Source organism: Lissotriton vulgaris, unplaced genomic scaffold, assembly GCF_964263255.1.
Source record: "Lissotriton vulgaris unplaced genomic scaffold, aLisVul1.2 SCAFFOLD_3986, whole genome shotgun sequence".
Classification (NCBI taxonomy): domain Eukaryota; kingdom Metazoa; phylum Chordata; class Amphibia; order Caudata; family Salamandridae; genus Lissotriton; species Lissotriton vulgaris.
This window is the reverse complement of record NW_028255557.1, coordinates 157,976-179,164: the sequence shown is the minus strand read 5'-3', so window position 1 is coordinate 179,164 and position 21,189 is coordinate 157,976. Positions and strand designations below refer to the sequence as shown.

The 21,189-nt window shown below is 49.5% G+C and overlaps 1 protein-coding gene across 1 annotated transcript in view; it reads left to right on the top strand.

Moving 5' to 3' along the window:
• The first annotated feature begins 1,415 nt into the window (after positions 1–1,415).
• Positions 1,416–21,189, top strand: part of LOC147659084 (N-acetyllactosaminide alpha-1,3-galactosyltransferase-like) — a 44,433-nt gene continuing 24,659 nt past the window's right edge. Inside the window, exon 1 of the mRNA XM_086951982.1 lies at positions 1,416–1,511. The gene's annotated coding sequence lies outside the window, so the exon portion shown is untranslated. The remainder of the gene's footprint in view (positions 1,512–21,189) is intronic.

The window sequence follows — 21,189 nt, the reverse complement described above, 5'->3', positions numbered from 1 at the left end:
CCTGCTGGTGTTCGTAGTTTCAATAAATCTCAAGTGAGCTGCCAGTCTCAATGTATAAATTCACCAATTATGCACCCCCAGTGGGTCCGGAAAGTTTTCCTTTTTCCTGCGCTGTTTGTAATTTCAGCAAACACGACCTTTCTGCCCTTTAGTTGCTGAAGTCGGTTGACTGCAGCTCGGTCCACCCATGAGTGGCAGGGTTCCTCCGCGACCGGGACTGGCCGCAAAACATTATTCAACAAGAGTTTGACCCTTTTAGAAGAACCCACACAGAGAGGAACTGCTTCTTCGTATTTAATTTGCATGACACAGCGCAGATCAAAGAGATATAGTCCAGCAAAGTTGATAGCCTCCCTGAGCCTGCTGGTGAAAACTTTCCAGACCCACTGGGGGTGCATAATTGGTGAATTTATACATTGAGATCTGCGCTGTGTCATGCAAATTAAATACGAAGAAGCAGTTCCTCTCTGTGTGGGTTCTTCTAAAAGGGTCAAACTCTTGTTGAATAATATATATATATATATATATATATATATATATATATATATATATAAATATATATATATATATATATATATTATATAATTGGTTATAGCTCCAACCATAAAGAGGTTAGAAAAATCATCAATAAAAGCTGGCCCATAGTGTTGCAAGACCCTATAATAGGACACAATCTTCCGAAACGGGCAAACATCACTTTCAGCAGGGCTCCCAATATGCGAGACAGACTAGTGGACACTGGACGTGAGGTCATTGCCAAAACAGTATGGTTCCAAAATAAGGGAGGATTCCATAAATGTAGTTCGTGCAAAGCATGCACACATGGAATCAATCGTACCAGTTATCGTGATGGGTTCTGTAACAAGGAACATAATATCACGAAAACCCTCACGTATAAAACGGATTTTGCCGTATATATTTTGGAGTGTACATGCCCACTACAGTATGTGGGCAGCACAAAGTTACCTGTACACAGACGTATACTCCAACATTTACGTGCTATATCAACCCAGGATAATACTTATCCGGTTGCACGGCATTTTAAGACCCACCACAATAGTGACAATAAAGATCTCAAATACTTTGTGGTAGATTCTGTGTTGGCCAGCAGAAGGGGTGGGAACCGAGAGGCAAAATTGAGAAAATTTGAGACAAGATATATACTGCAACTAAACAGTAAACACCCAGGAGGTCTTAATGTGACGGAAGACATATACACCTGTTTACATTAAATTAAATCACAGTGTCTCTGAAACAAATAATCATAGAGAGTAGCCTTGCCTTTGAGTGTATAGGATGTATATGATGTATATGATGTCTCATGGTAGAAGCTGGTATTCTTTGTAGATCTAATGAATACTCCTCTTGTTGTTTTATTCAACAGCTCCTGTTGTGGACACCCCAAAATGTCTCCATCATTGAGGTTTAGCCTCTAGTATGTGTGGAGGACTTATCCGTATTATATGATTTTTCATTTGCCTACAGTCAGCTATACAATATGGATTAAACATGTAAGGCAATTGTTTCTGCATGGGCGTAGCAAGATTTAAGTTTGTAAAATTGTCCACACAAAACCACCCATATAGAACTTTTGTAGTAACGCACCAACATTATGAGGTCTTTTTGTATGATGTTTAGTTGACATATCCTGCATTGATCATGTGTCTTCCGCCAGTGACAAGTATTGATAAACATGTATTTAACTGGGCTCAGTTAAATAAGTTAGTGTAACGATAGGGTCTATTAATTTCTTCAGCAGTTCTGAATTTAAATAGGGAGAAATGGAATGAATAAAAATCTCTGAGAAAAAGACTACATAAAAATTATAAGAATTATTTTTGAGCACACGTCACTTTTGGTAATAGATGTGGATAGAATAATTAGTATTAAGTCAAATTTATCTATTTTTGTAAGGTGGTTAGAGATGATAAAGCAATATCACTAGTGGATGTTAATATTAAACAACACGAGAATGTATTAGGGTTGGACACAGGACAGACATTATAAACTTAATAGATGCACTGTATTTACATTGTCATAGGGACCGATTATTCTGGTCCTGTTATCAATTTATGAATATGTTGCAAATGAGGTATTTTAATATAAGTGTTTTAGCTTGATAATTTATAATCAGATGCACTTAACAAAAATATCCCTTTGACATTATAGCTTGTAGTGTTTATATGTGGGCATCTTTACAGGCATGTATAGTATGTATATATTTTATAGGTATTATGTTTTTATATATATATCAACACAATAACACATTTCATTTAAGTGTTATTCTGTTTTGCCACTGTATTTTACAGTTATTGTCCCCCTTTACAATATGTTGTTCATTCCCATTGGTGTGTTTTTTCATCCAATCAATATTGAGCACTTGCACTTTAAATAAGTTACTTTCACTCACTTTCGCTGTCATGTGAGCAAGGCACAGGGGTGCCGAAACGTCATGAAATCGACAGGCGAATAAAGATCTGAATGCCGAAAAACTTGGTCCGTGCTTGGTGTATCTGTGCCGGCTGTGATTGCTACGCGCGGTGTATACTTTGGTTTTGGATATATATATATATATATATATATAGAGAGAGAGAGAGAGATATAGATATAGATATTTTTTTTAGCAACATCAAAGTAAGAACACTCACTCAGGGGATCAGTTAGTGAGCTAAGTTTTTCATCCAGTTACGCGTTTCGGAGTGCACAGTCCCCTTGATCCTGATCCCCTGAGTGAGCGTTCTTACTTTGTTGTTGCTAAACAACTGATGTTCGGTGGGCTTCACCGACACACGCTCCAACTACCATTAGCTGAAAGAACGGAAGAAGCACTGCATCAGTTTGAATACATATATATATGTTCACAATAACGGGCAACTTACCTGTAAACCAGTGGGTGCTCTACTTTCTTCAATCAGGAAGGGAGTGTGGTTTTGATATATATATATATATATATATATATATATATATATATATCTATATATATATATATATATATATATAGATTACCTACTGGCAATAGCCAGTAGGTAGACCTAGTTACCATAGGAAATTCCGAACATTCTATTGGGAATAACTTTGGCACCGATTGAGGGATCTGCCTGTAATTTTCCTTAAATTTGCCTCGCTGCGCTCCGGTTCTTCCCTGAAAGTTTCGGGGGGATTCGTCAAGCAGGGGCCGAGAACAAAGGGGGTCCTAAACATGTTTTCCCCATATTAATTTCCATAGGGACATTCTGAAAAGGCTATAGCTCGAACATCTGAGCGGAATTCCACCAGATTTGGCAAAATGGTAGGGACTGGTATGCAGCAGTGCCTTTTCTATGTTTGGTGTAAACCCTCCAGTAGTTTTTGAGAAAATTGAATTTGAAATTTTTCAAATGGCATTTTCTATGGGACCTTTAAACACGGCTACAGCCCGAACGGCTGAACGGAATTACACCAAACTTGGCAAAATGATAGGGACAGGTATGCAGTAGTGCCTTTTCTATATTTGGTGAAAATACCTCCAGTAGGTGTTGAGAAAATTGAATTTGAGCAAATTATATATCTGTATTCGCTCAACATTCTATTGGGAATAACTTTGGCGCTGATTGAGGAATCTGTTTGTAATTTTCCAGAATTTTGGCCAGCTCCGCTCCGCTCCTTCCCTGAAAATTTCAGGGGGATTTGTCAAGCGGGGGCCAAAAGGGGGGTCCCAAAACGTGTTTTCCCCATGTTAATTTCCATAGGGACCTTTAGAAAAGGCTACAGCCCGAACGGCTGAATGGAATTACACCAAACTTGGCAACATGGTAGGGCCTGGTATGCAGATGTAGTAGTGCCTTATCTATATTTGGTGAAAATCCTTCCAGTAGTTGTTGAGAAAACTGAATTTGAGCAAATTGTATATATATATGCGCTCACCGTACGCGCACCGTAAGCGTACCGTACGCGTACGTGCACGTAACCTTACGTGCACGGGCCAGTTTCTGATTGGCTGGCAGTCGACTGTCAACATTCCAAAATGTGCAAGCCACCATTTTATTTTTCAGGAGGACTGAGGCACAAGAGAGCCCAAAACAAGAGTGGAAAACACGAAAAGGGGGCAGGGTAGAGACCCCCCAACCCTCTAGCCCTTCTCAGGGGGTCCCAAAAGGACCCCAAGGGCAAAAAAAACCAAAAAACGCAGGGTGCGCGTACCGTGCGCGTACCCCGCGATTTAAAAGAAAAATAAACATTTTTTGCACTTGGTGGTCCTTCTGTGACCCCCTGAGAAGGGCTAGGGGTTCAGGGGGTCTCTACCCTGCCCCCTTTTTGCATTTCCCACTCTTGTTTTGTGCTCTCTTGTGCCTCACTTCTCCTGAGAAACAAGATGGCTGCTCAGGTGGTCCTAGAAGGATAATAGCATATATAAACGTTATCCGCTAATAGAATTAGCATTTACAAAACCTTTGAAATTTATTGAAAAAAAATATAGGTTTCACGCCTGATATAGTTAGGAATTAGCATTTAAAAAATCTTGCAAATTCACTAAAAAAACCATAGGTTTCAGGCCTTATATAGTTAGGAATAAGCATTTAAAAAACCTTGCAAATTCACTTAAAAAACCATAGGTTTCAGGCCATATATAGTTAGGAATTTGCATTTTAAAAACCTTGCAAATTCACTTAAAAAACCATAGGTTTCAGGCCTTATATAGTTAGGAATTCGCATTTAAAAAACCATTGAAATTGCTCCTATATAGTTAGTTGTACTAACTATATTTCGCGCACCCGCAATCCACTGCTGATGATGTCACATATTACATCATTCATGACATGGTCATCCGTGGCGGCACATGCACTTGTATTCTCTGAAGTCGGTGGTGAACCAGGTAGCTTTCGTGGTGCATTGTCTGTTGGAATTCTGGAGGGGGGAGAGAGTGTGTTTGCTCAGTCAGTGATCCATCTGTGGAGTTCAATGGCTGCAGAGTTGGCTTGGTCATGGTGGGTGGAGGAGCACGTTTGAGGGCAGAGTTAGGGTGTTCTTCGGTGATCTTGCTCCAGTTCCTGTGCAGCGGTGTGGTATGGGGTTTTGTGCTGTAGGTTTCGAGAAGAAGTGGACGCAGTGGTGGTCAGTTCAGAGGTGTTGAGTGGTGTGGCTGAAGCAAATGTTGTTTCCTCCTGCGAAGATTGGGTCGAGGGAGTGTCCTGCCTTGTGGGTTGGGGTGGTGACGAGCTGTCTCAGTCCGATGTTGTCGAGGTTATCCAGGAGGGCGGTGGAGTTAGGGTCGCTGAAGTTGTTGAGGTGGAAATTCAGGTCTCCAAGAAGTACGTAGTCTGTGAATGCCAGGGCGTGGGGCGCGATAAGGTCGGCGATGGTAGTGGTGAACGTGGGACGCGGTCCGGGAGGTCTGTAGGTGAGGGTGCAGCGTAGAGTCCTTCTGGGGTTGATCTGGATCTGGAAATGGAGGTGTTCCATGGGGGATGAGGAGTCATTTGTGCTGGCTGTAGTCTGAAGGAGTGTTTTGTGTATGATGCAGAGTCCACCTCCAGGGTGGTTGGGGAGGTCCATCCTCTTGATCTTGTACCCGTCGGAGATGACGGTTGCGAAGTCAGGTGCAGAGCTAGCATTGGTCCAGGTCTCTGTGAGGAAGGTGACGTAGGGCGAGAGGGTGTTGAGGAGGTCCCAGATTTCTACTGCATGTCTCTGCAGGGAGCGCACATTGAGGAGGATGCAGTTCAGGGGTTTGGGTGCACTGGTGTCCGGTGGGTTGGCGGTAGCAGTGGGGGTCTGGACGTGGGTGAAGGTGCGGTGGCAGTGTCGGCAGGAGAGCTGGCCTTGAGTCGTGTTCGGTGTCGTGAGCTGGCAGTTCTTGTTTCTTCCGGGGTTGAGAGCTTGGAGGGTTGCTAAGTCATAGCAGCGGCAGATTGGAGGACCAGGGTCCTTGGCGCTGGTCACGGACGGGCTTGCCTTTGGCACAGCGGCCACTGTTAAATAGGGGTCAGGGGAGGGAGAGCAGCTGTGGGGCGAGAAGATGCAGGGGGGAGAGGCCACGGGGTCAGTAGCGGTGGGGAAGGGAGTGAAACGGAAAACTGGGCAGTGAAAAAGGAGGCAGAGAAAGGGAAAAAAGCAGCAATAAAGGCACAGGGGAGAAAAAAAAATGAGGCATAATAAAGGGACAAAGAGACAAGCATTTGCAATGCAATAGGTCTCACATTTACGCGAGTTTGAGCTATTGGCATTATAAATGACAATGCATTTTATTTAGGTTTTTTTTTTTTTTAAAAACATAAATAAAAGGCATTGTCAATTACAATGCCAATGGCTTAAACTTGCGTAAATGCGAGACCTATTACATTGCAAATGCTTGTCTTTAGTGCCAACACCGTTATCCGCTCCCCCCCAACATTTTGCATTTGCCCCCATAATGATTACACCGGACACATTGCTTATGGGAAAAGAACTGCTGCAGGTTTATTTACATACAACAAAAGTATGCAGTTTTGTGGGTTATCTTACGGGCGATCCAGGGCAGGCAGCCCCTTGCTGCCCCGCCCCCGTAATGAGCCAGCCGGCACGGTAGGTCGACGCCCGGACAGTGCAGCACCTTTGTAGAGGCCCTTCCGGATCACGTGATCATGTCTTATACCCCCGCCCTTTTCAGGGCGGAGCATGATATGGCACACCCCGGGTTGGTCAGGCCCCCAACCGCCCGAAGGACTAACGGGGCGCCGTACAGTTTTCCCGGAACCTCCGCGCGGCTCCAGGTCTTTGGCTCTGGCACCCCTACTGTGCCAGGCAGAGGTACCCTTACTGTACTAGTCTGCCGCAGAGATACTCTTACTGTACTCGCAGGCAGGCAGCAGGACGACCGGAAAATAGGTTGACCTGGCGTCTCCTCCCCTGGACGCACGTCATTGGTGCAACCACCCACGGGGAGGGGCTGGTAAGGCCGCCGAGAGCCTCTCCCTCCTAGGGGACCGGGGGGGCTCCGACTAGTAGGCACTAGAGGGCTGCCCTGCTGATGTCCCCCTGCGGGGGACACTGGCAGCTGCATTCCCATCAGCTTGACGGGCTGATTTGCAGACCGACGCACCCTTCGGTTGCCACAAAAAAAGGACTGCAGCTCAATCACAAGTGAATTGAATAAATGACACCGTAACATGCTTCTCGTGGTCTTCAAGTCCTAAAACTGACAGCTATGTATATAACTAGTGTTGCCCAATCATCGGCTCCTTCTCTTCGAGGTAAAACTGGCAGTAAACACGATGCAGGTAAACACCCCTTCCCTCCGATTACTCCCCGTCATCTTTAAAGCTTCCTCTACCAACGAGCTCCGTCCTTCTACTAATCCGTAGATATAAAAGCTCGCCTTATGAAAAACACACCAGCAGCCAGTTTCTCAACAAACCAACTTTCGTGCCACCTACACACAGGCTCAAAACATGAGACATACTTAGAACTATGATAAACTGCAGGAAATCCAAAGCTGCAGGCTGTCTACGGGAAGCTTTTTCCAAGAAACGACAACTGCGCCTGCGTGGAAAGCTTCTCCCTCGAACCAACTAGCAAAATCAAAATAGTATTTTTTTTCAGCCTCATTTAAAATGTTACTTGTAAAATAGTTTCAATATGATTTTGACTCGCAGGTTGCTCGACTATTTATTAGTCACCAACCATCGCGCAATAAACAGACCACGCAGTGTGTCAGCGTAAAAGGCCATTTTATTAGACCAGGCTGCGTAATCTTTACATAACAATAAACATCAACAGATAAGTAACATCAAAACCCCCACTCACACTTCATTTCTCATATGCTTCACCCGTTCCACCTCATCACAAACCACTACATGCCCCATACCGTACCTTATTCATATCCACCAATCACCTGTCATCCAGCCCGCTCCTTGTGTCCTTCCAGTCATGCCTCTATCCACCATTCGAACTACCCCCAAGGGATGGGTGTGCCCGCTCTTGACCCCCCTGTCCCTTCAAAGTACCACCTAGCGCAGCTCTGGCCTAAACTGGCAACGCCATAAGCCGACCCAAAACCACACCCCAAACTGCTGGGCGGGTGGGAGGCCTTTCGCTAGCCATCCCGATGGTGCCAGGCGCAGGAAGAGGAAGTTCCCTTCCTCCCCTGCGCCTTATACCCACCCCCTAACTCATCCCCTTCCCCTGCCTGTCCTATCAGTGCGCGAAAGACCCCGGGGGAAGACTAGTCTACGACTGTGCTTCCCCGGGGGCCCGGCATCGTGCAATAAACAGACCACGTAGTGTGTCAGCATAAAAGGCCATTTTATTAGACCAGGTTGCGTAATCTCTACATAACAATAAACATCAACAGATAAGTAACATCAAAACCCCCACTCACACTTCACTTGTCATACACTTCACCCTTTCCACCTCATCACAAACCACTACATGCCCCATACCGTACATTATTCATATCCACCAATCACCTGTCATCCAGCCCTCTCCTTTTGTCCTTCCAGTCATGCCTCTCTCCGCCTTTCAAACTCCCTCCCCCAGGGATGGGTGTGCCCGCTCTTGACCCCCCTGTCCCTTCAAAGCACCGCCAACCTGGGAACCCCCTGTAGGGTGGTTCCTTGCCCCACCCCCCCACCCCTGGTTCTGCTGTCCCACACACCAGGCACACCGTCCACACTCACTCCCTGCAACACCAGATCGCCTCATTCCACAACTTGCTCACCACATCGCTCATTTCCATCATGTAATAGGCGTTTCCCAAACGTGACAGGTGCACTCCGTCATCCCTAAAAACTAAAGGCTCCTCCAGTCGAATTCCTCCGTGTGAGATCACTTTGATGTCCTTGTCCCCGCAAAAAAGTCTCATTGCCCTATTGAGTTTCCTTCGTGCCTTCTCAATTGCCCCATGCCTCATTGCCCCTCTCCATACTTTCCTGGGGACCAGCTCTGTCCAGGCAATGCAAGTCCCTGCAAGCTTAGACTTCAATACCTCCAGATCCCTCTGCATCAGCTGTAAAAGCGCCAAACCTGACAGCTGTACCAAGTCATTTTCTCCCAGATGGATAATCAACAAATCCGGGTATCCTCTTTGCTGAATCATCTTCGCGAGCCAGGGCAGTAGTGCCCCCCATCGCATGCCTCCTTTTCCCCACCATTGTACCTCATGCAAGTGTCCTTTCAGTCCCAGGTTACGGCCGTACACCTGTTGTTCCGCATACTTAGACACCCAGTGCACGAAGGAGTGCCCAACATTCCAGGTCACGTCTTAGTCCCCGGTCCACCCACGCAACCTACGAAGAGAAAGATGTTAGCACAGAAACGCAAACCCCACGTCCCAACCAACTGACTACCTAGGACCGTCTCATTTTCTCACATAACGCTCACAACATCGTGACTTCCACCGTCCAATCCGCCTAATCCTGTCCCAGGACCACCCCAAACGGGCCGCAGCTGTCGCAGCCCCAATCCGAAAGGAGTGAGTCCCAAAGCCAGACGCATCCAAACCCAATCAACCCAAGGCCTTGCGCAACACTGCCAACAACTGGCCAGCCGTCATTCGCGCGCCCGATGCATGACAGAAAATCTCACCATCCGACACACGTGCCATCCCCAGGAAAGTCCGCCACTCAGCCACCGGGCAGACTGCCCCATCATCCGTCTCATTCAGCCACACCAATTTACCCCTACCCAACTGATCAGTCTTCGAGCCCGCAACCAAATCCCCAGGCGCCCCTCATCCACCCGAATCTCCTCAAACAACCTGCCAGCCATCTTCCTCGTACCCAACAGTTCAGACACCCTAAACGCCCCAAAAAACATCCACACCATACACAAATGAAAGAGGCCAGCCTCAAAAAGGTCGTAGCAGCATTCCGGCAACACCCCAACCAACCGGACCAGTAGTTCAAATATAACTGCCTCCCGCAGTCTGCCCCCCCCATTCCTACATTCCCTACCCCAACCCCGTAGCATTCTGCTCACAATCACATCTTTAGTTGGATCAAATCCCAGAAACAAAGCACAGTAAAAGGAGATCCCTGCCAATTTACCGGAAATCGTAGCCGCAGTCAAACCCTTGTCAATGCAACACAGCACAAAACTCTTCACTCCCTGTTCCACCACAGATTTGTCACCCATACCAGATTCCTGACTCCAACCCATGAAAGCACCAAATTCTGACCATGTCAGACGATACGTCCTCCTTGTGGTCTCTGCAACAGAATGCTCCACCAGGCCAATCATCCTCACTCCCCCAAGGCCCAGATGCCGTCCGGCAGCTCGGTCTTGCATATATCCGCTCCCGGTGCCAGGTGCCGGAACCGCTGCCACTGCGAACGAGACAAAGCATCCGCAATGCCATTATTCGCCCCAGGGACATGCTTTGCCCGAAACACCACATTCAGAAGCAGACAAGCCAACATGAATCTCCGCAACAGTTGCAGCACTCTCAGGTCCCTAGCTCTCTGTTGATTCACCAGGTCCACCACCGTCATATTGTCAACATGGAAGAGCACAGATCTGTTCCGAAATTCCGTCCCCCACACCTCCAGTGCTACCAATAAAGGAAAGAATTCCAGAAAAGCAATGCTCCTCCCTTGTTTGAGCCAGTGAGCCGGCACCATCTCCCGTCCCAGAAAATGCCAAACCCCGCCGCCCCGGCTGCATCAGAGAAAATTTGGCATTGCCAGACCGCCCTCTAAGCATCAAAATCCAGGGGCACACCGTTGAAATCAGTCAGGAATGCAATCCAGGTCCTCAAATCAGCCCGAACACCCACGGAAATCCTGACTCTGTGGTGTGGGACTACCGCCCGTGACATGGCCATGCCGAGCCGCCTACAGAACGTCCGCCCTGCTCTCACCACTCGACACGCAAAGTTCAAGAAGCCCAAGAGTTTCTGCACCGCTCTCAAAGGGATCCGTTTTTCTTCAATCGCCCACATCAAACAGGACAAAATTTCAGCCACCTTAGCCCCTGGAAGGAGCGCCAGCCACTGTACCGAGTCCAGCTCAATCCCCAGAAACGTAAGGCAACAGCTGGGACCAGCCATTTTCTACGGCGCCAGAGGAACCCCGAAGTGGGAAGCCATCTCCTGGAATCGCGACAGGGCCCTGCGGCAATCACCAGAATCCGCCCTCCCCAGGAAGAGTAAATCATCCAAGTAGTGAGTGACCTCACGGCACCCACTAATTCTCACCATAGCCCATTGCAGAAAAGTACTAAAGAGTTCAAACAAGGCACAAGAGATGGCGCACCCCATGGGCAAAACCTTGTCCACGTAGATGGCCCCCCCAAACTGCATTCCCAGGAGCTAAAAATCCGCCGGATGTATAGGCAGCAGACGGAAGGCCGACTTGATGTCACATTTCACCAATTCAGCCCCCGCCCGAACACTCGCACCAAACGGATCGCGTTGTCCACTGAAGCATAGAGTACCCTCGAATCCTCCTCCGCAATAAAGTCGTTCACTGACTGGCCCTCCGGCCAAGAGAGATGGTGAATCATCCGAAACTCCCCCTCCTCCTTCTTCGGCACCACCCCCAGTGGAGAAATGATCAGATCTTCCAAAGGCCAATTAGTAAACGGGCCAGCTACCCTTCCTTCCTCAACCTCCTTCTTCAACTTGGCAGACACCACGCCAGGCAACTCCTTCGCTGATCTCAAATTGTCCGCCAACCGACGCACCCTGGGACCCTGATAGCCCACCGAAAGCCCTCCGTGAAACCCCAGAAAAGCTGCGATGCCGCCTCCTGGTCCGGGTAGCACGAGAGCCACGGGGCCATCGCCTCCACCCTAACCGGTGTAGGCGCCCTTCTGACCAGGGTGGCCTCGTCCCCTGGCGTTCCGCCATTGCTCTGAGGGAGTGACAAGCGTGAGGCACTGAGTGAGGGCATATTTCCCGCCGCATTTGGAGCATTCGTGTTTAAACTTACAGGGATATCTGGAGCAGTATCCCTTGCTGTAGCTCCAGCAAGCCCCCGTCGAATATCCCCTTGGCTTGTTCGGCTGACCAGAGACGAGGGTGTTGGGCACCGTACCTCCTCCCGCCACGCCTTGGGCGGGACGCGGCGGAAAGGACCGATACACTACCAGCAAACTGCTGGCTGTGTGTGTCGAGGCAGTGGAGTGCGTGGATGCCATCCACTTTACCCAGAGCTTCTGGTCTACCTCCCCCCAATTCTTCTCTGGATCCGCACTAACCCGTGCCCTGAATTCTTCGTCATAACTCAACCAGGCGAAACCCCCAAACTGCATCTGAGCCTTGCGAATGATGTCCATGTATTTAAACAATGCAACCGCCCTATCCAGATACCTCTCACAGTAAATACTGGCATAATCAAAAATGCAGAAATCCGGTTCTCCATTGTCACTGGTACCCTGGGTCGCCTTGTCAGCTCCCACTCCTCCTCTTTCGAACCCTCCTTGGCATGCACCTCCCTATGCAGCAACTTGAACACATCCACGAATTCGTGCCTCCAAATCCATGCCCTGACCTTTTCTGAAAGATGCGAACCCAAGGGCATCGCCAAACCCATATAGGGGAGTTTCTTCGGTACCTTCAACCCTTTCTCCTCCTTACCATCCCCTTTGTCCATTTGTACCCCCGTAGTCACTGACTTACCGTCCACCTTCCCACCTTCCCCAGGTGGACTGCCCGATGGCTTCTCCGACTCCCGAACTGAACCATCCCCCACACCCACCGACCTACACGTCCTCTTTCTCCCACTTTGGGGACCGTCATCCCAGGCTGCCCACCAGGAACCCTCACCTGTGACTTCCGTGATCCGCTCCCTGGGCCTTCCTCTGGGCGGCGCCACCTGGACCGCCGCCGTCTTGGCCTTGGTCTTCGTCGCTGTCTGGGCCTGCAAGACACCAAGTGCGCCGTTGTCCGCCGCGCCCCCTAAGCCATCTGCGTCAAACCGCACCTCCCCTTCTTCCAGCTCCTCACTCTCATCACCATAATCCAACTCAAGCACCGGCTCCACATCCACGTGCGCACTCACCACCTCTTTCACTGCCCTCTTCACACCCTTCTGCACACTCACAGACGCACGAGTTCCAGACTCAACGCGTGCCGCCGGAGCCCGAGCCCTTGGAGGAAGGACAGCCTATGGCTCATAGTAAGTGAAATTTGTGGTATGGCATGTTCCAAAATCCAGGCCATAAGCCCCGTGTCAGACACGGAGACTTATGGCGTGAACATATGAACTGCTACATCGATTGAACAACAGAGGCGGGACACTCTGCCCGCCCTTTCTCATCCAAACGCTGGATTTTGGAACACGCCATACCACAAATTTCACTCCCTATGAGCCATAGGCTGTCTGAAAGCGAAGTTTCGCCCAAACTCAAAGAAATCGAGCACCTTTGAGCTACGTGGTCCTGATGAGATTTCCCTTAAACAAAGGGTTATCGAAACGCGTAGACCTTCTTTATACAGCATTGTAAATGTAAAATTGTAAATTGATACTTGTATAGCGCACTACTCACCCGCAAGGGTCTCAAGGCGCTTGTACAAATACCGCTGTGGAACCCATCCTGGCTTTCTCTGTGAGGCGTCCACTCCTGGGCACCCCCAAGGTGGAGGCCAGGCATCCTTAGCATTGTGGGGGCCGTTGTGGAGATTACGCAAGCTATTGCCCAGAGTTGCAGAGTGAGACTCCATGATTGGAATAGGCACCGAGGCGAGAATTATCAGGTCCGAGGAAATTGAGCCCAAGACCCGCCGAGGCGGGGAATTGAACCCTGGTTCCGGGCTAGACCTTTGCATCAGGGTCTGCCGCTCTAATCATTGACCACACTTCTCCATTAGGACTGTTGTGCATAAAACAAAAAAATGCTTAAAATTGAAAAGTTTTTCCTATGCTGGTCTTTTGTGTAAATTTGAGCTGTAAATAATTTTCTGTATCAACTGATGTACAGTGTATTTATGTATTGTATAGATTGTATGGTTGAGTGAGTGAGAGTTTTTGAATGCGAGAATTGTTGTTGTGAGTAAGTGTGGAGTGAAGTAAGCAATGTTTTCTAATTATGTGAATCTTTTCTGAATATGTTCTGATGAAATTTGAGATTAAAGTTAACTGATTTATTCTGGACTGAAAAAAGTGTCCTGAAATTTACTGTTTAGCTCAGTAGGTCGAGTGGTCATCCCAGACCCTAGTAGAAAGTAGTTGGCAATATTGGTGCTCGTTTTGGGTTTTGGTTCCGTATAAAACAGCACTTCAGGTCTTTACAGCGTGCCCCAGCCCCCTCCCTGCGGTGTCATGAGGGTTATCGCCCCCCTCGGCACACATGGAAGGCCATACTGGCCTACTTCTGAGCGGCAGACCCACAGGAAAGACAACAGGAGGAAGTGAGGCGTACACAAAGAGAAGGTGATAAGGACACATTGCAGTATGGAACAATATAGACTTCTGGGAGCTGTCACAGTGAGTCATTTAAAACAGGCTCAGAATTTTGACATTGCAAAAAATATCATTTTCGAGCCAAACCCCATCTGAGGCAGAAATGCACAAGGCACAAATATTTATAAAATGTACACCACAAAACACTGTAACAAAAACCAAAATGAAGAGGTGTGCACTTTGCACAGACTACATATTCCCCAATTGTATCCCTGCCTTTTCTTTATTTCTGATTTGGTTCTGTCCAGTGCCAAAAGAATAAATCATCATCCAGCCATAGGTAAGTGTGCAGTAACTACATTATGAATTAACACAATATTTGGAAAGGGGCGACCACTCGGTCCCCCCGAACGTATGGCAGAGTACCACGATCCCCCCGGGAAGCCATCTTGGGCGGGAAGCGAGTCTCGGCTGGTATGCCCGAAGCGGCGTAGCCGGGGCGCGCTTTTTCCCGCCCTGGAGTGGGCTGGCCTAGACACTGACGCGGCTGGCCACGCCCTTGGGGCAGGCAGGGGCGGGTTTACGCCCGCCCTGAAGACGGATAAAAGGGGACGCAAGACCAGAAGGCATCCTCTTGTTCCTGTGCTCTGAAGCTGCACCTCCTCACTGCACGTGAGCTCGAGACGGGACGAAGAGCCAATTTTGAGCGTTGTAATCTTTCTGTTGTCTTACAGATACTCTGTCGGAGAAATGCCCAAGAAAGGCGGGAAGAGAATGACGACTGAACAGATGCTTCGGGTCCTCATGAAGGAGATGACCGAGCTGAAGAAGCGGGTGGCGGAGAGAGAGGGGGAAGGGGGGCCGGAACGTCCTTCGGCCGGAGCAGCTCCAGGAGGAAGAGCCAAGAGGCCAAGGAGGGGACCGGCTGGGGGAGACGTCCCGGTTCCCTGTACCCCGCTCGAAGCGCCAACCCCAGTACCCGTGGAGGGGAATCCGATTCCCGTGGTGGTCACCCCGGTGTCCAATGAAGATATGCCGCCCGAGCTGGCAGCACAACTTGCAGCGTGGTTGGGCGAAGGTAGTGAGGGCGCCACGGCTGTCGACACGCAGGCGCTGATGAAGCAACTGCGTGAGAAACGGGATGCAGCCAAGGTGTCCGCGCCGGCTGCAGTAGTCGACAAGCCACAAGGGACGATTACGACCGCAGAGGCAGCGTCCGGTGCAGGTAAGCGGCCATTGCCGATTGTGAGGGACGAGTCAGCACCCTCTCGTAGAGAAAGGTTGGGTCAACATGTGCCTTTGGCTATTAAGGAGAAGATTTGGGCGGGGGAATATGTGAACATCTTCTCGTTGCTTGTTGATCATTATGAGGTGGAGCATGTTAAAGGCCAGAAGGACCTCATGCATCCGAGTGTTTGGCGAGCAAAAATGGCCGCCTTTAAAGTGAATGAAAATATTGGCAATTGGGGCAAAGCATGGGGGATTTTTACGTCGATCTTGGGGGAACGAAGGCCCGAGTTGCTTTCCGAGTTGCCGACCTATCAGTCGCGAATCATGGGGTACTCGACATCACACCAGGGTAACCATTGGTTCTGCTACGATAATCTTTTTAGAAAGGCTAAAGAGCATAATAAAAGCTTAACCTGGGATTGTTATGATTCTTTGACATGGGACAAAATGAAGGAGACAGGTATGTTGAAAATGCCATTGGTAGGGAGTAATGTTGGCGAATCCTCCCGCCAATATGCGGGGACGCCCTTTCGATCAGGTACGGGTACCGACGATTACTCGAGACCTGCCGGCAATGCAGGGAAAAGGGGGTTCTGCTGGAATTTCAACAGAGGTAAATGTACTAGGCCCCAGGGATCGTGTAGATTTAAACACGAATGTAGTGGGTGCGGGTCGTCCCATCCTGAGTCCACGTGCAGAGCCAAAACGGGTGATAACGGGGGTAGAGGAGGCGCCAAACAGGTCTAACATAGTCCGAGGGGCGCCTTTACCTACCCCGATTGATACCTTGGCGATGATTCCCTGGCTCAGTGAATACCCGGATCGTACTTCTGCTGGGGTGCTGCGGAACGGGTTTTCGTATGGTTTCCGCATCCCAGTAGGGGACTTTCAGGGTGTGGAGAAGTGTAAAAATCAACTTTCGGTCCTGCAGCATACGACCGTGGTACAGGATAAGATCCGGAAAGAGGTTACTCGTGGTCGGGTCGCCGGCCCGTTTAGTGTACCCCCGGTGCAGAATTTTGTTTGTTCTCCTTTAGGGGTGGTCCCCAAGAAGGACCCGGGTGAGTTCCGACTGATTCATAACTTATCAGCTCCACGTGGTCTTTCTGTAAACGAAGCAATAGACCCGGAAGTGTGTTCAGTGCGGTACGCATCCTTCGATGAGGCCGTAGCCATTTTGAATCGCCTGGGGCCCGGGGCGCTGATGGCGAAATCAGATATCGAGTCAGCGTTCCGGTTGCTCCCGGTACACCCAGACGACCAGCGTCTCCTGGGTTTCATGTTTCAGGGTCATTATTACATAGATAGGTGTATGCCGATGGGGTGCTCTATATCTTGTGCCTATTTCGAGAAATTCAGTAGTTTTCTACAATGGGTCTTCACAAAGAAGACGGGTTTCCAACATGTAATGCATTACCTCGAGGATTTTTTGTTCCTTGGGGCAGCCGGGGATCTCGAATGTGGCCAGGCCTTGGCCGAATTTTGTGTGTTAATGAAGCAGTTTGGTGTGCCATTGGCGCCAGGTAAGACAGTGGGTCCTACGACTTGCCTCGAGTTTCTGGGGATCGAGTTAGACTCCAGTGAGGGTTGTTTTCGTTTACCAGCTGACAAAGTGTTGAAGTTCAGGGCAGCCCTGCAAATGTGTATAAGTGGATCTAAAGTTACGCTGCATCAATTACAGCAGTTAGTGGGACAGTTGAATTTTGCCCTGAGAGTTATACCAATGGCCCGCCCCTTTTCCCGTTCAATTGCCCAAGCTATGGTCGGCCTAAAGGAGGGTCATCATCGCACGAGACTATCGGCTGAGGTCCGCCAGGACATGCGCATTTGGTTAGCATTTCTGGCGGATTTTAATGGTCGAGTCGTCTGGAACAAACCGGCCGTGTCCTCTGAAGAGCTGGGGCTATGGACAGATTCGGCAGGTAGCATAGGTTTTGGTGCCATCTTCGGCACAAAATGGTCGGCACAAAGGTGGCCGGCATGGTGGCATGACAATGGACTGACAAGTAATATTGCTTTCCTGGAACTTTTCCCCATCTTGGTGGCCCTGAGAACCTGGCCCGAAGGGTTCAAAGATCACTCTGTGGTATTTTGGTCTGACAATATGACCGTGGTCGAGTGTATCAATAGCCAGGCAGCACGATGTAAACTGATTTTGAGACTGCTCAAAGAAATTGTTTTACTGTGTATGCAACTGAATGTGCTATTCAGAGCAAAACATGTCCCGGGGGTAATGAATCAGGCGGCTGATGCACTGTCTCGTTTTCATATGCAGGCTTTCTCGGGTTTCCTTCCCACAGCGGACCCGGAGCCGGCACCCTTTCCCGAAGCTCTCTGGTCTCTCGGTGCCCCGAACTTCGTCACCTCGTGGGAGAGAGTTTAGCACCAAGGACGAGGAAGGCATATGAAGGGGCGTTCCGGTCCTATTTAGCCTTTTTGGGGACTGATAGAGAGGGGCTTTGGGGCCACGAGGAATGGGTAGTGAATTTTCTGATGTCTTTACGTAGGGCTGGGAAATCGGTGGCTACGGCCCAGAGGCATCGTGCTGCCATTTCCTTTGTTGCCAGGGCTCATGGTATCCAGGACCCGACAGCGTCTTTCGTTGTACAGAAAGCGCTGCGTGGGTGGCAACGCCTTGAGGGTCGCAGAGTAGATGAGAGGCGCCCGATAGGTTTGGATAGGTTGGCCCAGTTGTTGGCCACACTCCCTGCCACATGTTCATTTCAGTTTGAGACAGTGTTGTTCCGAGCCGCTTTTACGCTGGCATTTCATGGGGCGATGCGGGTAAGCGAACTGGTGGCAAGGAACAAACAGGATGTGACAGGGGGTTTGTGCCAGGAACACGTTCAGATCAGAGGAGAGACAATGACTGTCTCCTTTGTCAGGTCCAAGACCGATCAAGGTGGGATGGGTGACTGCATAATCATACGCAGGATTCCCGGGTCCTCCATGTGTCCGGTAAAGTGTTTAGAAGACTACCTAGCACGAAGGGTGGCATCATGGGGGGGGACCTTGTTGAGACACGCGGACGCCACCCCACTGACAAAATTTCAGTTTCAGCGGGTGCTTGCGATGTCAATTGCCGCTGCGGGCTTGAACCCGGGCGAGTTTGGGACCCATTCCTTTCGGATAGGGGCTGCTACAGAAGCTACAGCTAGGGGTCTTAATGTTGAACAAGTGAAACGAGTGGGGCGTTGGTCCTCCAATTGTTATAAAAGGTATGTGCGGTTGCACATGTTGTGAAGCTGTAATGATGTACTCACGCTTCTTGTTTTTGTTTGGTTTTCAGTTGCGCAAGCCTACGAGGCGGGGCGGACTATGCAGTCGACCCAACACCGGGCCAGCGGTCAGACATCACCGGCTGTGAAAAAGGAGGTGTGGGTCGTGGGCCACTCATACGTGAGGCGTGCCGCGGACGTATTCAAAGCAGGTGACATGATTCACGTAGCTGGGGAATACGGGTACAGTGTGTCCTTCTACGGAAGAGGCGGTCTCTGTATTGACCAGTTTCAAGCATTCTTCGAGGGTTTGTTAGGGCGGACGAGGTCACCGCCGTCTATAGTCATAGTACATCTAGGGGGCAATGATTTGGTCACCACCGGTAGACGACTTCTCCTGGAGGCAATGCTTTCCACTGTAAGTTGGTTGGCGAGGAGAGTTCCGGGGTGCACAATTGCGTGGTCCCATATGATCCCACGAAAGGTGTGGCGGGGGGCTATTTCTGTTCCTGCTTTGAATCATTCTGTTAGAAAGCTTAATAACAAAGTGAGTAGGTTGTTCCGTTCCAGGACATTGCATTCTATTTCGCATGGCTGTATTAATGATGACAGTATGTATTTGGGGGATGGTGTGCATTTGTCTCGGGTGGGGAATGAGTTACTCATAGGAGACTTCTTAGCATGGTTAAAAACGTTATAACATGACCTTTAGGTAGGAGCTTTGTGGGGGGTCCGGATAGCCGGTCAACTATCCGGCCTGTGGCGGTAAGGTCATGATCGGTGAGCACTAATTGGAAGATCCCTATGAGTGGGCGTCACCCAACACGGATGGGAGCGCTCGGGACAGGTGGCCATTGGCCCCTCAACGGGGAGGCGGTCCCTTCTAAGGATGGGTCGCCGAAAGAAAAGGAAAGGCGGTCAAGGCCCCTTCCTGTGTAGGAGGGGTTACAGCCCCCTCCTGGGGAATTTCCCGGGGCCAGTGACGTCTGCGACGGCAGATGTGGTTAGTTGTGTGGGGTTTGGGGGGGGTCTACGTTACCTTCTAGATACCTCACACGAGTCCTCGAACGACCTTTAAGTGGCGTCGAGTTTTATTGGTGCCCCCGTCAAGTCAAGGGAAATTGGTAGTTGCACTTGAGGTACGCCTCTGTGCTGTCGCCCCTCACAAGTGGGGGGGGTATTTCTGGTTAGGGATCTTGACACCGGTTACGACCTTGCCGTTGGCCCTTAAACGTTAGGATGTACAATTTCAAAATTTCAAGTATATGTTTTGTAGGATGTTAGTTCGGCTAGGAGAACCTCTGTATTAGAGAATCTGTTAAGGTTAGCCAAACATCGCAATGTGGTAATGAAATTGTACATTAATATGAAACTGTTGATTTAATGTTTTAATTTTGTTTTAATAAATACGGCCGGGAGGGTCACTCCCTCCCTCTTCCAAAAACTTCAAGAACTGTTTCCGGTTTCCCTCCTTTGGGGATTGTGTTGAGAGGGGGTGGCGGGTATCTCAGCCATATGGAAAGGGGCGACCACTCGGTCCCCCCGAATGTATGGCAGAGTACCACGATCCCCCCGGGAAGCCATCTTGGGCGGGAAGCGAGTCTCGGCTGATATGCCCGAAGCGGCGTAGCCGGGGCGCGCTTTTTCCCGCCCTGGAGTGGGCTGGCCTAGACACTGACGCGGCTGGCCACGCCCTTGGGGCAGGCAGGGGCGGGTTTACGCCCGCCCTGAAGACGGATAAAAGGGGACGCAAGACCAGAAGGCATCCTCTTGTTCCTGTGCTCTGAAGCTGCACCTCCTCGCTGCACGTGAGCTCGAGACGGGACGAAGAGCCAATTTTGACCCACCCACCAGCCCCTGAAGACAGCCAGTTGTTTTGAATAAAAGTTGATGGATAATTCTAATTTCGTTTACAGGTTGTGGTATTATCGTGTTGATTTTGAGTGTGTAATAAAGAATGGTCTATTTCATTTATGTTTTGTGATTAAAGAAATTCGGCTTTAGTGTTCATTTATAAGGATGCTTTTAATACGGTCGTAGTAGCCAATGTCTTTTTAGTTTAGTAGGTTAGTTAGCATTGTCGTATTTATTTTGGTCGGGCGGTAAGGTCATGATCGGTGAGCACTAATTGGAAGATCCCTATGAGTGGGCGTCACCCAACAAGGATGGGAGCGCTCGGGAGAGGTGGCCATTGGCCCCTCAACGGGGAGGCGGTCCCTTCTAAGGATGGGTCGCCGAAAGAAAAGGAAAGGCGGTCAAGGCCCCTTCCTGTGTAGGAGGGGTTACAGCCCCCTCCTGGGGAATTTCCCGGGGCCAGTGACGTCTGCGACGGCAGATGTGGTAAGTTGTGTGGGGTTTGGGGGGGGTCTACGTTACCTTCTAGATACCTCACACGAGTCCTCGAACGACCTTTAAGTGGCGTCGAGTTTTATTGGTGCCCCCGT